This window comes from Canis aureus, chromosome 28 (assembly GCF_053574225.1).
Source record: "Canis aureus isolate CA01 chromosome 28, VMU_Caureus_v.1.0, whole genome shotgun sequence".
Taxonomy (NCBI): domain Eukaryota; kingdom Metazoa; phylum Chordata; class Mammalia; order Carnivora; family Canidae; genus Canis; species Canis aureus.
The window spans coordinates 33003876-33022326 of NC_135638.1; the positions used below are offsets into that span (position 1 = coordinate 33003876).

The 18451-nt window shown below is 44.6% G+C and overlaps 1 protein-coding gene across 6 annotated transcripts in view; it reads right to left on the minus strand.

Moving 5' to 3' along the window:
• The window catches only part of FAM110B (family with sequence similarity 110 member B), a 224527-nt gene that overhangs the window by 133015 nt on the left and 73061 nt on the right, over nt 1–18451 (minus strand). For 4 of the 6 annotated variants that reach the window (XM_077876879.1, XM_077876887.1, XM_077876883.1 and 1 more), the window contains exon 1: nt 10876–11165. The exons of 1 other annotated variant lie outside the window; for it this stretch is intronic. The gene's annotated coding sequence lies outside the window, so the exon portion shown is untranslated. Of the gene's footprint in view, nt 1–10875; nt 11166–18451 lie in introns of those variants that run through there. One more of the 6 variants, XM_077876890.1, reaches the window with a different exon arrangement.

Consider the following 18451-nt stretch of genomic DNA (forward strand, 5'->3'; position numbering starts at 1 on the left):
AAATAACTGAATTGTAGAATCTAGAAGAGCATCCTCCCATGGAAATACAATGCAAGCCACAAAGGTGAACCATACGTTATTTCAAATCAGTATATTAAAACTTAAAAAGAGAAAGATGAAATTATTTTTGATAATATATTTTATTCAACCCAATCGATCCAAAATATCCAAAGAATATTAATGAGTTCTTTTACATTCTATTTTCAAACTAAATCTGCAAAATCTGGTACTCTACACCTACAGGATACCTCAATTCAGGCTGGCCACACAGACAGTGCTCAGGGGCCACCATACTGGACAGTGCAGGTCTAGGATCTTGTCCCTTTCTGAAAAATCAGGGCATTTGACTAGTTTCTGGCACCTCTCGTCTTCTCCACGCTCTCTCAGGGGATTATCAAGAGGGATGGCTTGGTCCCAGCTGCAAACTCCTTCAAACTCCTTGTGTCTCCTCAATCTTGAGACACAAACTACTCACGTAGCAGAGTGGCTTAAGATTGAAGCAGATATTCACAAGAAGCTGCTGGTTTGAATATGATTTATGCTCTCTGTCAAGTCATACAGTAGTCATAAGGCAGAGACATGCTTTCATGCCCTGGCATCCAAATTATTCAAACATCATAAAAGACATGTTTGTTTCTCCTACTCTTTTTTTTAAGATTTCATTTATTTATTTGTTTGTTTGTTTATTTGAAAGAAAGAGAGAGAAAGGGAGGTACAGAGGGAGAAACAAGCAGCCTCTATGCTGAGGCAGGGCTCGATCCCATGGCCCAGAGATCAAGACTCGAGCTGAAATCAAGAGTCGGATGCTTTGCCCCCTCTTCTGCTCTTTTTTATTTAGACCACATATGCTCAAGAAAAATAATTAGAGAGGATGCATGCTAGAACTAGAAGCCTTTTGGGTGACTGGGATTGCACGAAGCAGAGCGAGGTGAGCCGCCACTCGGGACAGAGCAAACAGCAGGTGTAATACAGGGTGACGCCCACGGGAAGGAGCCAGAGAGGCACGGAAGCCACACTGGGAAGAACTGGAAGGGTATGTTAATAAGACTTTATTTTGAACGTGGGGTCCAGGCTTGGAGCAGGTAAGCACTGTGATAGACCAATACCTCAGCTAATTTTGGAGACAGTAGAGTAGGGGCAGGGAAAGGAAGGTTCAGTTGCAAGGGGAAGAATTCACCCGTCTCCAAATGCAAGCTTTCCATGATCCTTGCAATGTCATTTCATTAGACCACAAAGCATCAACGAATCGATTAAAAATCTATGAGCACAGACAAAAGCGGGCTTGCTTGACAGTATGTTTGCTATTTTAGGTTTGAGGAATTTATCCTTCTATTGGTGGAAGGAAGCTGCTTACAGGAGTTTAGGTTCTTTATGTATCAAAATGCAAGGGAAAAAAAAACACCTGCTGGCATCATATTCCTTTTATATAACTTTCTATGCCAAGAGGGGGTAGAGAGGCCGAAAACTGAGAGAAAAAAGAAAAAGGGACAAAGCTTTCTTCTTCTCTAAAAAGAAAAAAAGATGAATATTTGCTTCATCGATGCCGCACCCTCCACATCAAGTAGGCACCAGTGAGGTGCACGTGACCCCATTCACAAGGCACCCTGACATTTTCAACAAGGGCAACAGCCCTTCAGAGGATGGACAAGGTGAGAAGCGCCACCAAGGTCACCTCCATTCCCCTACAACAGGCAGTAACGTGGCACTCTAGGACTAGAGAGGTCTACGCATCAACTTGACTGGGACACAAAATGCCCAGATACTTAGTTGAGCAAGTATGTGCCTGCAAGAATGTTTCTGGATGAGACTGATGTTCAAATGGGCAGATGGAGTAAAGCAGATCACCCTCCCCCACTATGTGGGTGGTCTGTCGAAGGCCTGAATACAATAAAAAGGTAGAAGGGAAGATCTGATCTCTGCCTGATTCCATGAGCGGAGACATTCATCTTCCCCTCCCCTTACTCTGCAACTTACACCATGGGCTCCCCTGGGTCTCGATCCCGTGGCCCAGAGATCAAGACTCGAGCTGAAATCAAGAGTCGGATGCTTTGCCCCCAGATGATGGATCTGGGACTTCTCAGCCCCCATAACCTCACCAGCCACTTCCTTATAACAAATCTCTTTTAAAAAAAGATGGAGACAGAGACAGAGCTCTACTGGTTCTGTTTCTCTGGAGAACCCTAACACGAGGTATCTACGACCAATGAATACTATCTGCTAAAATAAAAAGTCTACATTAAAATGAGGATATTTAAGTATTTCAGACACAAAATGTATAAAGCTGTTTGATTATGTCTTAGTATCCTGAATCAAAAGGTCCTGGTGATGCAGTCTCTTTATCATTAACTCACAGTATCTAAACACCTTTTGGGAAAGGTCCGAAGGGCAGACAGAGCTTTTCAACAGCTGAATGCCTCACACTGAAATGACTCTGGAAAAGGCATGTGGAAATAGCAATGGGGATTAACAACTAAAGCAGTCTGGTCCTGTGCTGGTGCATTCTGAAAGGAAAAAGTACCTGAAGGAGAAATCAGATAAGCAAAGTAGGCCACATGAGCTGGAACATGTGACCCTGGGGAGAGGGCAGAGCCACTTCTAACTGGGAAATGTGGCCACTGCAAAGTTCATTTTGTAAACTAGACGTTTACACACACACACACACACACAGACACACACACACCTGCATGTGCATGTAAAACTTACATGAGATGCATGGGACTCCCACCACTTCTGGGGAAAATTCACTTAAAACCAATTTCCAAACGATACCGATAGAACCTTATTTCAACTTTCCAGAAAATGTAGATTTATAGGATTGTAATACTCTCCCCGTACAAGAGCTGTAACTATAAATTCGCTAACAGGAATTAGAAAAAAAATTTTTTCGTTAAATTTAATAACTGAGTTGCTAGATAGCCGCCGTCTCATCCCCTCGAAGATGGTGGCCACTTTGACCAAAACATTATAAAAAGGTTTATATGGTGACACACCCGATTCATGCTGCAGGTTAGAACAGAGCCCGAAGCTAAGAACATCCATGACCAGTCATATTCAGCACCAACACAAAGATTCCCCTTCTCTCATGGTCACTGAACAAGAACAAAATTTATTGGGAAGAACAACATCTGATTCTTAAAAATCACAACATTCCAATTAATGATCATTTGAATGAGCACAGGCCAGGGATAGATTAAAAGGATTTTTTTAAATCCCCAATTCATAGTCAAGAGCACAATGAGCCTCCCATTTCTCCTTGCTCTAACCACAGAGTCAGGAAGTGCTGTCGGATTCACTGGTGTTTCTCAACACTTCTGAGTTCTGTTTCTGTCTATTTCTGACCAACCGTGAGAGCAATGGCCCCACAGTAGCCAGGGAAAGAAAGCAGACGAATAGTGTGCATGTGTGTGTGAATAAATACGAGCATATACCTATGATCGTGGAGTGTGTCTGCACAGGGATTTGAAAAGAAGTCCTTACCCAAAAAATAAATAAAAGGGGAAAAAAATAAAAAGAAAAGAAGTCCTTACACGGTATTCACTAACTTCACCCAAACACCAGCAAGCACTGTTGAAAGCTAAAAAGCCTGGACGAGAATATAAAATATTCTTATTTCTGAAATGAGTATGATTGCGTTTTACAAAATACAGATAGCATCAAAACGCCCCCAACCAAAGCCATTATCATGAGATGTGGCATCACAAGGAACATAATCCAGCTCAGGGGCAGGGGAGATAGTCCGCAGTCCAGACTGCTGACCTGGCAGGTCCATCAGGCTGTCCACTGCGGCCCCAATTTCAGGTCCAGCTTCTGGCACGGCCAGGGCTGCTTTTTACAGGGGGTACACTTCTCTACCATGTTCCCCCTTGTGGTTTTTACAGAAGGGCTAGTTGCCAGAGTAGGCCCTGGGTGATATTTGGCTTGATGATGAAGCAAGTGACACTCTCTGAAAGGCCAGGCTCAAACAACTAGCATGTCCCACCCCCAGAAAAATCCTTGTTTCTCAATATGTAAATCCCTCCTTCGCCTCTCTCTGTCCCCAAAATGGGCTCCAGAGGGCTGCCTGAAACCTGCCCGCTGGACCTCAGGTACATCCATCCACCTCACTGGAAAGCCAGCCATCTCACAGCACCAAAGCAAAGGTGAGAGCACAACTTTGCTTGAGTTCTGGCCCTTTCTGCTGTGCTTTTAAGGTGCCACAGGCAAGGACCTCATAACTAGCAGGTCACCCTTGGGCTCCATTCGGTAAGTACGTAGGAAGGCCTGCAAGGTGCCTGGCACGGTTGTAGCAATCTGGACTTGGCCTCTTACGTGACAACATCCCTTTCAACCTGGAGAAGGTGCTTTCAACATGTAAACCAATAACACTGTTCTAGTTTGACAGTGGAGCTGTGAAGAAAATAAAGCAGGATGACAGGAAAGAGGGTAGCTGGAGAAGGGGCTACCTTGGCTCCTGTGGTCAGGGTGAGTCTCTGAAACAGTGACTTTCGTCCCATGACCCGTATGAGGACAGCATTCAAGACAGATGCCCCTGAAATCCGTGACGCAGTTACCTCATAACAGCAACTAGCCTTGGCAGGGTGCTCTGCATTTTGCAAACACCATCTTGCTGAACCCTCTCAGCAATCCTATGAAGTAGGTACTACGCAAAGGTTATCCCCATTTTACAGGATGAAATGGAAGCTCCAGAAGCCTCCGTAACTCACTCAAGTTCACACAGTGCCAATCTTTGCACCCACACAGACTCAGCCAGAAAACGTTCTATCCGTCTCTCGGTAATGGCCTAGTGTGTGACCTGGAGTCCTCATGGCCCTGATGGAGCCCTCCCCCTGCCCTGCTCCTGGTGTCACAGAAATAAAGCCTGTAATCCCTAAGGGTTCTGTCATCCACTCTGAATGCACACACAGTGTCTATGATTCCCCTTGAATCTGACAAATCTGGGCTGTCTAGGTCTCCTTGATCTCTGACACCAATGGTCTGTACTGCATCTGGGGCAACAGAACCCGTGAATGCCTTCTCTACACATTTTTAAAGTCTCAGAAAGACTACTTACACGGATTGCAATTGTTTACACCAGCTCCCAATCCTTGAGGTAGGGGATTCCATTACATATGACCCCCAGATCCTTCCAAATAACAGGATTCCACTTGTATCACTGATACACAAATAAAAATAAAATATGAACAGGCAAGCCCTCTCAGCTTGAGATCCAGAATATACTGTATGTATTTCACCAATTCTCAGACACATCTATTTTCCCCACTATAGTACCTGAAACCAGGTATGTTGCAGCTTAACTGGCCTATGTTTTCTTTCTGAAGTGACATACAAGAATGATGCACCTTAAGATCAATAGTGGTTTAGGAGAAATTCAAAATTGTGGAAACAGCGGGTTCTCTCCCATTTCCTTTCTTTCCTTCCTGTCCAACTGGCTGGTCACCATGACAGCTTCCTAACTGCCTCCCCATTTCCACTCTTGTCTGACAATCCATTCTCCATAAGGCAGGCCATGTGAGCTGCCAAATCTGCACACTAGAGCCTGGCTCTCCTTGTGTCAGACCCTCCAACAGCTCCCACTACTTTAGAATAACAGCAATCCTCCACTACAAGGCCCTGCTGACCTGGTATCTCTGATGCTCTCTCCTGTTCTTCACAAAGGCCAGGTTCAGCCTGCCTCAGGACCTTTGCACAAGCTGCCCTCTGTGCCCAAAGGCCTTGTGGAGGTTGCCCCTTTTCCTTTCCTTTCCTTCCCTTTCCCTTCTTTTCTTTTCTCTTAAGTCTCAGCTCAAACATCCTCTACGGAGCCCTCCTAGACCACCCAACGCAGCTGGGAATGCCACCCTCATTCCTGACTGCAGTTACTAAATGCTTGAAACTAGCTTTTCACGGGGCACCTGGGTGGCTCAGTTGGTTAGGTGTCTGTCTCTTGATTTCAGCTCAGATCATGATCTTTAGGTTGTGGGATTGGCCCCCTGTCAAGCTCTGTGCTCACTGTGGAGTCTGCTTGAGGATTCTAGCTCTCGCTTGCCCTATGCCCCTCCCTTCTCTCAAGTGCACCCACTCTCTCTCTAAAATAAATAAATCTTTTTTTTTTAATTAATAAATCTTAAAAAAGAACTAGCTTTACATTTATTTATTTTATTACCTTTTTCTTCCTTGATACCATAAAGCCTCAAAGGGTCAAGAACCTTGTCTTTCTTGAGCACTGCTTATCCCCAGGACCTAGGTACACAATGAATCCTCTACAAATATCCATTTAACACAATAACCAAAATAGAAGAAATTGCTAAACTACATTCTTTCTCATAGTTACTTTCTTTCATTAACTTCCAGCTAATGAAACCAAAAAAATTGCTGGCAATGATTATTTTGAAGTGTATTTGTGATTCCTCCTCAAAAAGACAAAAATTTTAAAAAAGAAACAAACTTCCAGTGGGGTTTCTGAGGAGCAAATGCTTTGCTTTACAACATAACCATTCAAAAATTTCCCATATGCTTCTAAATTGTATCCTTAAAAGCTTTATCTGGAACTGGACAATTTCAAAACCCATTGATCTTGCTCTGAAGTATAAAACATACCACAGAATTCTTATAATTCTTCTAGAAACCTGTCTGCCAAATGACATATTGTTTCCTTTTGCTTAGTGTTCACCTTTGAACTTCCCTCTACAGTGTTTACAATTTTAAAATCCCAGCTTTAGCTCTAGTTCCCAGTTTAAAATTGTTTAATCATCCGCATGTTCACTATTTTTATCACCAAACACACTGGAAAGAAGAAATCACTTGCTTCATCTACTAAATACTAAAGTTTCAAAACAAAAACAAACCAAACTATTCATGTCTTTGGATGTTATCTTCTTATGTGACTCTCCTTATGAGACTCAAAATGTTAAAAACATAAACATCACACACACTCCCTTCTCACAAAAAGGAGGAAAACCTAATGTGTCATAATAGGAATATGCATGATTTAAGGTCATTAATTTTGTATCACAAGAGATCATCTAGAAACAAACCTAATCTTAAAAACAGGAAGAAAATGTATTCTGCAAACATTTTGAAGCATTGCCCATACCTTCATTATCTGTAGTTTATTGTGTGGGTGATGACATCCACAAACGATGAAAAACTGTTATTTCTTACTACTTTCTCTCCCAAATCTTCCATGTGAACGATCCCGTAACTTACCCTTTCAAACTGTAGAATCAAAGCTACCCTTAGCTTCTTTGGTGAACATTTTGGACAAAATTTGTGTTCATTTCTGAACAATTCTCTAATACTACTTTTTTGTATTTTTATAATACTTTCAACAAAAAAAAATGACCATTAAAAAATAAATTATGCTCTGGTTAAAGTGTAAAATTTTTAAAAAATGAATACATCGAAAGGAGGGTTTGGTCTAATGTTTTATTAATCATAACATATTTAATTATTTGATGCATTTAAGTGATTAAAAGGAATATAGTTCCTATAACACAAGGGAAGGAAAGTCAATGGAGGTTTGGGGAGTCTAGGACTTTTATCAGATGACCTGAGCAAGAAAGCCAAAAACAGACCCAACATCACTTCATAATCTAAACCATTTGCACTGGCCATTACATATTTCCAAGAAGTTAAACCTGCCATCCTTCACCTACCTCCTTCTAAAACAAGCAATCTTTAATAAGTAGTGTGAAATCTGAGGAGGTAACATCTGAACATTAAAATTGGCTTAATTTCTCCTGTTTTAGACTCCAGATGCTACCCAGGCAATTCAAAACATGTCACTAAGTTACAAAGAAGAGGGTTTTTTTTTTTTTATAACAAATCCCAAAAGAACCTAGTGAGCACCTCTTGAATATGCAGAGGTTATTCCACACAGTGCAGTGGAAAGATCCATGGGCTCCAGAGGCACACCCCCACCCCAGCTTAAAAATCGCAGCTTTGCTACTTATTAGTTACGTGACTCAGCCAGTCACTTCATGTCACCCGAAGAAAGAAGATAAGGACAGCTATCCTGTGTTGGAATAAAGAGGATGCACTGTCAACTACCCAGGACGAGGCCAGTCCCTGAGCCAGCCCACAGAGATAACTCGGATTACAGTCCAGAAAGCCCTTGTTCTAAGTCTTCTTATTCATGCCCTACCCTTGGTACTGTACGAAATAGAATGAATATATTTTTCTTGGATGAGTCATGGCTTTGCAGAGCTTCAGAGTCTTCATCCTGAATATCAATGCTCATTGCATCATACTGGGAGTCAGAAAAATGGCAAAAATCAGAATAAGTGAGAAGGTATTTTCTTAAGAGTCCTGATGCAACTGGGTTTCTCAGCATTTGTTTCTCTCTCTTAAAAGTACTGAAAAAAAAAAAAAAAAGTCCAGCTTAGTTGGAGACCCCCGAGTCCCAGAATGGTCAAACTTATTCTATCATGAAAAATTAAGAGTAAAGAGTACAGCCGATTAAATAAGATTTTCAAGCAATGTTTGTCTTAACACCTGAACACTATGGTTTCCAGAAAGAAAAATCTGCCCAAGGAAATAAGTCTAAAAAAGGTAGAAATACAAAAGAGAGAGACTTTTAAGAGTGTTTATTCCTTAAAAAGATTGTTAGACAGTATCCGTGTGGTGAGAGCATTATTTTGGGGAGAGGGCAAGCAGTGGGATCACTAAATTAACCCCTCCAGCTCTACAGGAACACAAATGCACCTTGTCCACCAGCATTATCCACAGCACCACCTACTGCCACACTGTGCCTACAGCAGCTTTGGTACCGCAGGGCCCCAAGAATTAGCCATGCCTTTGATTAGCCAAGTAAACTGTTTAGGAATGAAAGAGGTATCATTTGAAAGTTAAAAGTGGGTGGAGGAGGAAATTCAAAATAAAAGTAAACCTCTGACAATCTCTTTTTAAAAATATCCAGGCAGCAAACATAATCATTTGGTTACATGGCCAAGTAAGTAGTTTTAATTTTTCTTACGTTAGCTAATTGCGCTGCTCTAATGATTTTAAAGCACAAGAATTATAGGATCTGGTTGATGTATATACAACACGCCTGTTTCTGTTTCACCACCTGTGGACCCAGTGGGAGTCACCTAAATGTTGTGTCACCATGGTGGAATTTCAAGTAGGAATCGCAAGTATTATTGTCAACCTAAACAACGAGGATGGTTCAGAATGGGGTCCAGAGCCCACATTTCCCCTAATGTCTAGGTTTCTCCTTAGACATTTAGGCCCTGAAGGATAATTAAGTCTCTTTAGTATGAAATGTACTGGGATATGACTGCTCAGGACTGTGTTCTCTTGTCCTTACAGATCTGCTATACATTGTGCATAAGAATATACTGAGCAGATTGTCAGTCATAAGCTAAACAACCACCCAACCTCAATTCTGATCTAAAAATAAGCCACAGACTTAAAATAGACCATGACTTGAAAAGAGCTGGGATTTGAAAAACAAAATAACTGTTTTCCAAACAGAAAGACACATGGACTGATAACAAAAATTAAAAATAAGACTAGGTGACACTCATGGAGCACTGTGTTCCAGGCACTGCTCAAAGCACTTTACAGATTATCAGGCTGACAAAGCATGGCCACCTCCCTGCTCAATTAGTGACTTTAGTGTTGGAAGGTCTGCAGCAGCACCATAAATACCAAAGGAGAAGTCGATGGGATGCTATGGGCAAAGGAGTCTGGCTTATCGTGACCTCGCCCTTATGTTAAAATAATTATGCTCAATCAATAGCTCATCCGAAAGGCCGGGGGTTGTGACGTCACAGGTTAGTACAGGTATTTTCCGTGGAATGACTCCATTATAATTTGGGGAGACGATGCTACATGTGGGTCTTCCACACCAACAGGGGAAATGAGAAAAATGAAAGTCGTGTTATTTATGCTGCAAAAATGCTTCTTCTGCGGTCACAGTCCCCTTCTCCAAACAAACCAGCCTGCAGCCCTTACAAGGCCAGCCACGCGGCGTTGTCACAGATGTGGGCAGATTTTGCACAGGATACGGCGTGAGGATAAACCCAGAGTTTGCCTGCATCTCAGGCAGCAAAGAACGCCTGTGCATTTTGGTGGCTCGGGAAATCTGAGTCACAACTCCAAGGGTTAAGCAGCCGGGCCCCAGGTGTCTTGTTTCCACTTCCCCAAGTAACCGAGCGTTCGGCAAAGTTGGCTCTGCGGCCGCCCCAGCAGCCCGCGCCGCGCGGGACCTGCCCCCGCCGCCGCCTCCGCGCCGCTCCCGCCCCGACGACGCCCCGAGCCCGGCCGGCCAGCAGGCACCGGCGCACGCCCCCAGCTCCTCCCGGCGGCCGCAGCCCGGGAGGGCCCCGCACAGCCCCGTTCTACGGCCGATGTGCGCGCTTCCAGAGAACGCCGAGGCCACCGAGGCCGCGGGGGAGCCGCAGGCGGTGACCGCAGGCAACTTTCGGAGCCTCCGGGTCTGCGTCTCCCGCAAGGATTCCCGGCCGGCGACTGCGAGATGCTGGGACCCCCCCCCCCCCCGCCCCGTACGCAGCCCCCGCGGCTGGAGCCCCGGCGAGGAGGAGGAGGAGGGGGAGGAGGAGGAGGAGGAGGAGGAGCAGGAGCAGGAGCAGGAGCAGGAGCAGGAGCAGGGCCGAGCGCAGCCCGGGTCCCTCGCCCACCCGCTCCCCGGCAGCAAGCGGCAGGCGCCCTCCCCGAGCCTCGCCCCGCGCCGCCGCCCCTGCCCGGCCTCCGCGCGCAGCCCGGCGCCCCCCCACCCCCCGCCGGGGCCGGGGCCGGGGCCGGGGCCGGGGCCGGGGCCGTGCGGGCCAGTGCGGCTCCGGGCCGGGGCCGAGGCTCCGAGGCGGACCCCCCGCTCCGGCCGCGCGCCGCTCGGGCATTGTCCGCGGCCGCCCGCCCCCGGCGCAGCCTTACCTCGGCCGCGCTGCCCGGTCCCGGAGGTGCGGCCCCAGCCGGCGTCGGCTCCCGGGCCCGCGGGGAGGGGGCCGCCGCCGAGTCCTCGCGCCGCCCCGCGGGGCCGGGGGGAGCCGAGCCGGCGGGCCGGGGGCGCGGGGCGCGAGGCCGCGGAGGGCTAGGTCCGCGCCGAGGGGAGAGGAGGGGAGGGGAGGGCTCGGGCGGGCTCGGGCGGGCTTCGCGGAGCGCGAGGGAGGGAACTTGGAGCGAGTTGCCGCGGCCCAGAGCGCGTGTCCCCGCGGAGTGTGCACGCCCCCATCGGGCGCCCCGGCCCGGCCCCAGGCCCCGCCCACTCCAGGCCCCGCCCACCCCAGGCCCCGCCCACTACAAGCCCCGCCCCACGCCCCGCCCACTCCAGGCCCCGCCCCCGCCCCCACCCTCCAACCCCCTCCAGACTCGGCGGCCGCCCCCGCCCGGTGCCCCCGTCCCCGTCCCCGTGACCCCAAGGGCCGGCCGGGAAGCCCCGGATCCGACCCCTGCGGGCGGGGACCTGGAGTCCGTGTTGTGGCTGCGAGAACCGCACCTGGCAGTGCCCCCGCCCCGACGATCCCAGTGCCTGACATTTTCTATGGACTCGCTTCCGCACACCCAGTGCACCCAGCTTAGCATTTCTAGACCTCATTTCTGAAGGCATTTTTAAGACTCCAAAGCTGTTTGGAGAAAACAGTAAAGAATATAGAAAAATATCTCAAGCACGGTGTGCAGCCCCTACAGTATGGGCCGGCTGATGTTTCCGAGTTAACTAAATGTTTTGGGGTACATCATCATTCATGTCGTAATGTGTGGTTTCGTCCTGCTTTTTCTTTAGATTTGCTTAATCACCCGGTCGGTTTTTCGAGGGTTTTGTTGTTTTAGGAATGCGGAGCACATTCTACTTTAGTTTTTCACCATTGGGAACTCTAGTGGATGAAATCCATATTTATCAAAACGAATGAATGAGACACAAACTCACAACATAATTACTTCTCTGAAATATTTAGCAGAGATTTCTTTATACCTTTTGTACATTTGAAATAAGATTGCATTCATCCCATCTTCTCAGATCATCTATATTTGAATGGTGTGCCTTGTTTCATTCCAGTTCAGAGATTGTCAAATAAATAAAACTCAGACTCCCACAATAAATTTCTGGCTATTTACAAGAGAACCATTTTAAGAAAGCGACAGGATACCGGGTTTTGAATGGAACTTTCCTTTGCAGACTAATGCATTCCATGTGATGATCACCCATTATGTTGTGGTCTTCACTAAATCCAAAAGTCGTGTGATGGTAGAATGAAGTTATTTTTCATCATTCACATAACAAATTGGAACTAAGTTCTCTCACCCCAAAGTAAGCTATTAAAAAAATTAACTTCTTTCTCCCAACCCCTTACTTTTGGGAATTACTTGGTCACAGCATGTAGGCACACTTTCCCTGCCACTGCAGGACATGTGACCCAGGCCTGCCAGTCAGAGTGCCTCTCAGCCCCTGCATAGGCAGGGAGGAGGGGAGACGTACATGACCCAACTTGGGTGAATAGGGGTCCTTTTCGCCCGCTGATAATTGCAGTTTCTGAGAGGGTGTCATGAAAGCCTGTAGCAGTTGGAGGTAGCCCATAAGGAAGTAAGAGCCGGGCACCTGGGTGGCTCAGTGGCTGAGCATCTGCCTTTAGCTCAGGTAGCAAACCAGGATTCTGGGATGGAGTCCTACATGGGCTGGCTCCCCAGAAGGAGAAGCAGGCTCCCTCTGGAGCCTCTCTCTCTCTCTCTCTCTGTGTGTCTCTCATGAATAAATAAATCAATTAAAAAAAAAAAAGATAAAGGGCAAACCAGAAGAAAGCCAACTGAGCACTAGACAGGAAGAGTCCCAATGGCATTAATGAGCCCTTCCAGGAAGCCATCTCTGAAACCAGTCAAAACCCCTGGATTTCTAAAGAAATGCACCAATAAATTGTCTTTTTAGCTTATTGGAAATTACATTTCTTTCCAAAATACTCACTTAAAAGCCATGAAAGATTCTTACAGGATCCAGGCTCTGAAAATCAGGGATATAATCAATGAGTCCTAGTTTTTCTGTCACCAAGAAGGTCACTTAGTACGAAACCTTAACTTACTGGGTTTTTTTGTTTTTTTTTGTTTTTTGTTTTTAATATTTTATTGGGCAGCCCCAGTGGCGCAGCGGTTTGCCCAGGGCGTGATCCTGGAGACTCTGGATCAAGTCCCACGTCAGGCTCTCTGTATGATGCCTGCTTCTCCCTCTGCCTGTGTCTCTGCCTCTCTCTCCATCTCTCTGTGTCTCTCATGAATGAATAAATAAATAAACAAATAAATAAATAAATAAAAGATTTTATTTATTTTTTCATGAGAGACACAGAGAAAGAGACAGAGACATAGTCAGAGGGAGAAGCAGGATCCCTACAGGAAGCCCAATGCAAGACTTGATTCCAGGACCCCAGGATCACTACCTGAGCCAAAGACAGATGCTCAACCACTGAGCCAACCATGTGCCCCAGAAACCTTAACTATTAATAGGACTAAGTTTCTCATTCAAGGTGTTACTATTGCCTAGTGTACGTTTAATATTTTCATGTTGCCCCCCACCATTAGAACCAAAAATTAATAAAAGATGTGGTTAGAAAACCAGAGAGAAAACAATAATATGTCTAAACCATTACATTCCAGTAAATTTTTTGTCTTGTCCATTACTCCAATGAAACGTGCCTTCATAATCCCCAATATTTAGTGATATAGGACATTTTCCTCTTTTCTGGACTGAAAATTTTAGGGCCTGAAACAGACTTTCAGGGACTGTTGAAATCGGTTTGTTGTGCTGGAATTTTATTGTGTTGCATATTGTTCCGGAGAAGTGGGCCATTGGCCTATGCTTGGAATTCTTTTGTTCCACAGAAAGTCTCCACAAGTATGTAACAATATTTGGCTAGTACCCTAACAAGCATCCGTACACTAATCAGTATGTAGCGTTACTCCCAGGTCACTGTGAGCAGTAAGAGTTCGGGTAGCAAGGGAGTGGGTCAGACAGACATGAAGACATAGCCCTGAGCTTCTGATTGCAGGAGTGTTTTCTAAAGGGAAAAGAGGGGCGCCTGGGTGGCTCAGCTGGTTAAGCGGCACAGGTCCGGATCTGTCAGAGGCCTGGGATCTGGCTCCTTCCTTGCTCAGCAGGGGAGTCTATTTGAGGATTCTCTCTCCCTCTGGTTCTGCCCTTCCCCCCTCGCACTCTGAGCTCTCTCTCTCTCTCTATATATATATATAACAAGTGCATCTTTAAAAACAAATAAAGGGAAAAGTTTTTTCACTAGTTTTTCTTCAGATGGGGGTACCACAACTAGTGAAATTTCATTCGTGAAAGCCCGTGAGCTGAATAGTAGTAGATCATAAATAGACTAGAGCCCCACTAAAAGCACAAGTAGCTGAACCATCTCCAGAAACCTGACAGCGTAGCTTAGAAGAAAAAGAAAAGTTAGTTCTGGAATCCAGGCCCAGCTCTGAGTGACACTTGTTTAAAATGATTGGCTCTGATCCTCCAAGGGAAATTTTCAGCCCAATGTTCAGGGTTGCTCCACATCCTTGTGCTGGATCCACGTAATGTCTGTGCCATGTCCTTGCCCTCGAGCGGTCCAAAAATCTCTCATTTAACCTGGGCTTTCATCTGTCCACAGCCCTCTCCTGGAAAAACGGATACACCAATAATTTTCAAACCATGATACAATCGCCTGGAGTGCTCCTAACAGCACCAGGTTAGGGGGGAGGGATGGTCATGTATCTAGTTTTTAGAAGTTCTCCCAAGAGTTTGACATCAGCCGGGGTTAAGGTAAATGTCTCTGAATTTGTGCTTTGCATTCCACAGAAAAAACTTGAGAGGCCATCTGATCAGACTCCATTGACTTAGAATTGTTTGTAAAACTAAAGGTATTGATTGAACAAACTCCATTTGTCTTTTTTCCTGAACAGCCCCTAGCTCTTCCGAGGTTAAAGAAAAAGCAGTGAGGAATGTTTCCCGGGAGGAGCAGGGTGGGTTTGCCAGAAGCAATCACACTGTAAAAGGACAGCTCACAGCAAGGCAGAGATAAGAGAATCACTAACTAGAAAAGCATTGTCAGTTATCACCGGAAGAGACTACTCCACCAGAGGCAACAGCCCCTAGCGTTATCTCTTATTGCATATTTCACAGTTTGTTACATGTTCATACTGATGATCAGAGAAATCAAAACAATTGAATTATGTTCACGAATACTGACCTGCATCATTTAAGACTACTAACAGCTATCATTTATTGAATATTTGGTCTGCGCTAGTCAATTTACATGCCTCATTTTTAATTGTAGCACTGGCTCTAAACGTAAATATTATAACCCTCATTTTATGAACAAGAAGTTCAGGCCCAGGGAAAGTCAGTGGTGTATCCAAGGTCACTGAGTTAGTAATCAAAGGATTCAAAGGCTGGTCCATGTGACCTCAAAGCCTATATATTTTTATTCTAACCCAAACTTGCCTCTGAGTCATACAAATCATCTATTTAATAAATACTGCCTGGCCACATGTGACTATTTAAATTTAAATTAATTAAAATTGAATTAGATGAGGGGCACCTGAGTGTCTCAGTGGTTGAGCATCCGCCTTTGGCTCAAGTTGTGATCCTAGGGTTCGGGGATCAAGTCCCGCATCGGGCTCCCTACAGGGAGCCTGCTTCTCCCTCTGCCTATGTCTCTGCCTCTCTCTGTGTGTCTCTCATGAATAAATAAATAAAATATTTTCTAAAAAGTTGAATTGGATGAAGACTTCAGTTTCTCAGTCACACGAGGCACTTTTCAAGTGTCCAATAGCCATGTATAGCCGATGGCTACCCCATTAGCACAGATAAAAATTATTTCCATCATTATTGCAGAAAGTTCTATTTGCTCTGATGCTTCACATATTTGTATCACTAATGAAGAAAGGCACTGTTCTCTGTGATTGAATTTTTCAAGTAAATTGCTCCAACTGTTTTGATGGATTTCTTTCTAAAATATGTAATACATTTATGTTCCTGTGTCTTAATCCGTTTGAACTGCTGTAACAAAAATACCATGGATTGTGTGGCTCATAAATAGAAGTTCATTTCTCCTAGTTTGCAGGTTGGGAAGTCATAGATCAACATACTAAAGATTCAGTGTTTGGCGAGAGCTTACTTGTTCACCGATGGACATCTCACTCTGTCCTTAAGTGTCAGAAAGGAGAAGGGAGCAGAGGGCTCTCTGGGGTCTCTTTTATGTGGGCACTAATCCCACTTATAAGGGCTCCACACCCATGACCTAATCACCTCCAAAGGCCATGCCTACTGATAATATCACTTGAGGAGGTTAGGATTTCAACGTTTGACTTTTGGGGTAGGCAACGTGAATCGCAGCCTCTTTGTCAGTAGGGCACACAGAATGGAATGCCTAGTTAATACCTCAGTGGACCCAAATGGCATGCTGTGGAGCTTCTGCTTCTCTTTCCTCCTCTGGCATCTCTCTGCCCATCTTCACTTCTTGTTTCTCTGTCTGCCACATTACAGGGCTCATTGATGTTCTGCCCCAACCTGTTTTTATTTCTGTCTATTTCCCAATGCATTCTTCCTATGCGTTGTCTTCCAATTCCATGTCCCCAGCCACCTCTAACTCACCAGGGACTCCAGAATTTTGATCCCCAACTTCCAGATAATTTTCTAACCTTCAGAGCAGGTTTTTTTTTTTCTTTTTCCTGCCCTCTATTCGACTAGTGCTACTCAGAGTGCTGTCTGTAGACCAGCAGTACTCTGTGAGTTGACTATTATTCTGGGACAAGATGAGGTTAGAAAGTGGAAGCTGGGATTCAAGAAGTTTTATAGCAATTTGCCATTGTTGGAACATTATATTGCATTGTATGGTATAGTATGTATGCAAATAATGGACTGCAATGGATCAGAGATAAAAACAAAGCAACAACTCCAAATGCTGTACCTGACTCCATGTGGCTATCTCCTACACCCCTAATGCTCATCTACCACCTGTTAATAACTAAGGTTATCCTTACAAAAGTTCTCAAGAAGCTGAAAGACAAACAAGAAAAGGGAGTCAGTCTGGATGTTAGCAGGAGCCAGAAATGCTACTACAAAGAACACAGATAAAGGACAAGCTGACATCGTTGGCACCCAGGAGCTGGAGCTGATGATGAAATGCCCCCTGGATGCTAAGACCATGGAGGACACACAGATGAACTGAATGAACTGATTTTCCTAGTCTGTTATTGACACCAAACACAATAGAAAATGTCCTGAGAAAGTCTAGATTGCCAAATATTGTGTATAATGAATTAATTATGCAGAGGAGCTCGAAACTCTGCCGGTCCTTCCCAGCCATAAAACTGATCTATGCTTCAAAACTGAGATGTAGTGTGTCTGCTTTCACAAAATCAATACACCAACTCTTGTTATCATTTGGCTCAGAACTTTTGCTTGCTTCCATATTTTCAAAACTTGAAAGGATTAAGCTGCCAGAATTTGTTTGCATGGTATATGGAATACTAGGTTAATATATACACCTTCTGGGGCACATGGGTGGCACAGTCAGTTGTGCATCCAACTCAATTTGGCTCAGGTCGTGACCTCAGGGTCATGGGATGGAGCCCCATTTCAGGCTGCACACTCAGCATGGAGTCTGCTTGGAATTCTCTCTCCCTCTTCCTCTCCTTTTGCTCCTCCTGCTCCTGTTCTCTCTCTCTCTCTCTCTCTCTCTCTCTCTCTCTCAAATAAATAAATAAATCTCTAAAATTATGTATATATACCTTCTGTACTCTCATGATATGGAATAATATACCAAATATACGGAACATTTTTAAACTATTTGTGGCAAGGTAAGCTTAGAACATTAAGCTACTTACTTAATAGAAATATAATCCATTTCGTGCACAGCTCACTAATTCTCATTTTCCCTGGAACCAAAATCAGAAGTGGCATGAATAACTGAAATCTCTAATTTCATTCAAACCTTGTCCTAATCAAATATTAAACCAGTTCATTAGTAGCCAGAAAAATGAACTAATTTGAACTTTCTCCTCCTTTTTACCATTATATAGTAAAGATGCTAACAAGCAAAAATAGGAAATAAGCAGGAGAGAACAAGGAGAAAAGGACAAGTGAGGGACTATTAGGTATCTGAGCCACAGATGGTACTGATACATAACAGCTATTTTGTTCTATTTAAAAAATAGAAAAAATGCTTAAAGTAGGTATACAGACATGAGTCTAAGGGTTCAATGAGTGTTTTTTCCCTGTGAGCTCGTTTTAAAGTGTATGTTATGGCTTCTAAATGTTTGGTAAAAATATATTCAGAATTTTGTGTAGGCATTTTATTTTTTAGTCACCTGGTATTAATCTGAATGATGAGAAATGGTATTTCTGACATTTGGAAAAATCACCTGTAAATTATTAGGAACTTTTAACAAAATGTCAGAGTGCTTTTGGTATAGATGTGAATTTTAGTTCATTCACCCACTCATTCCTCCCTCACTTATTCTGTCACCAAATCTCTCATTT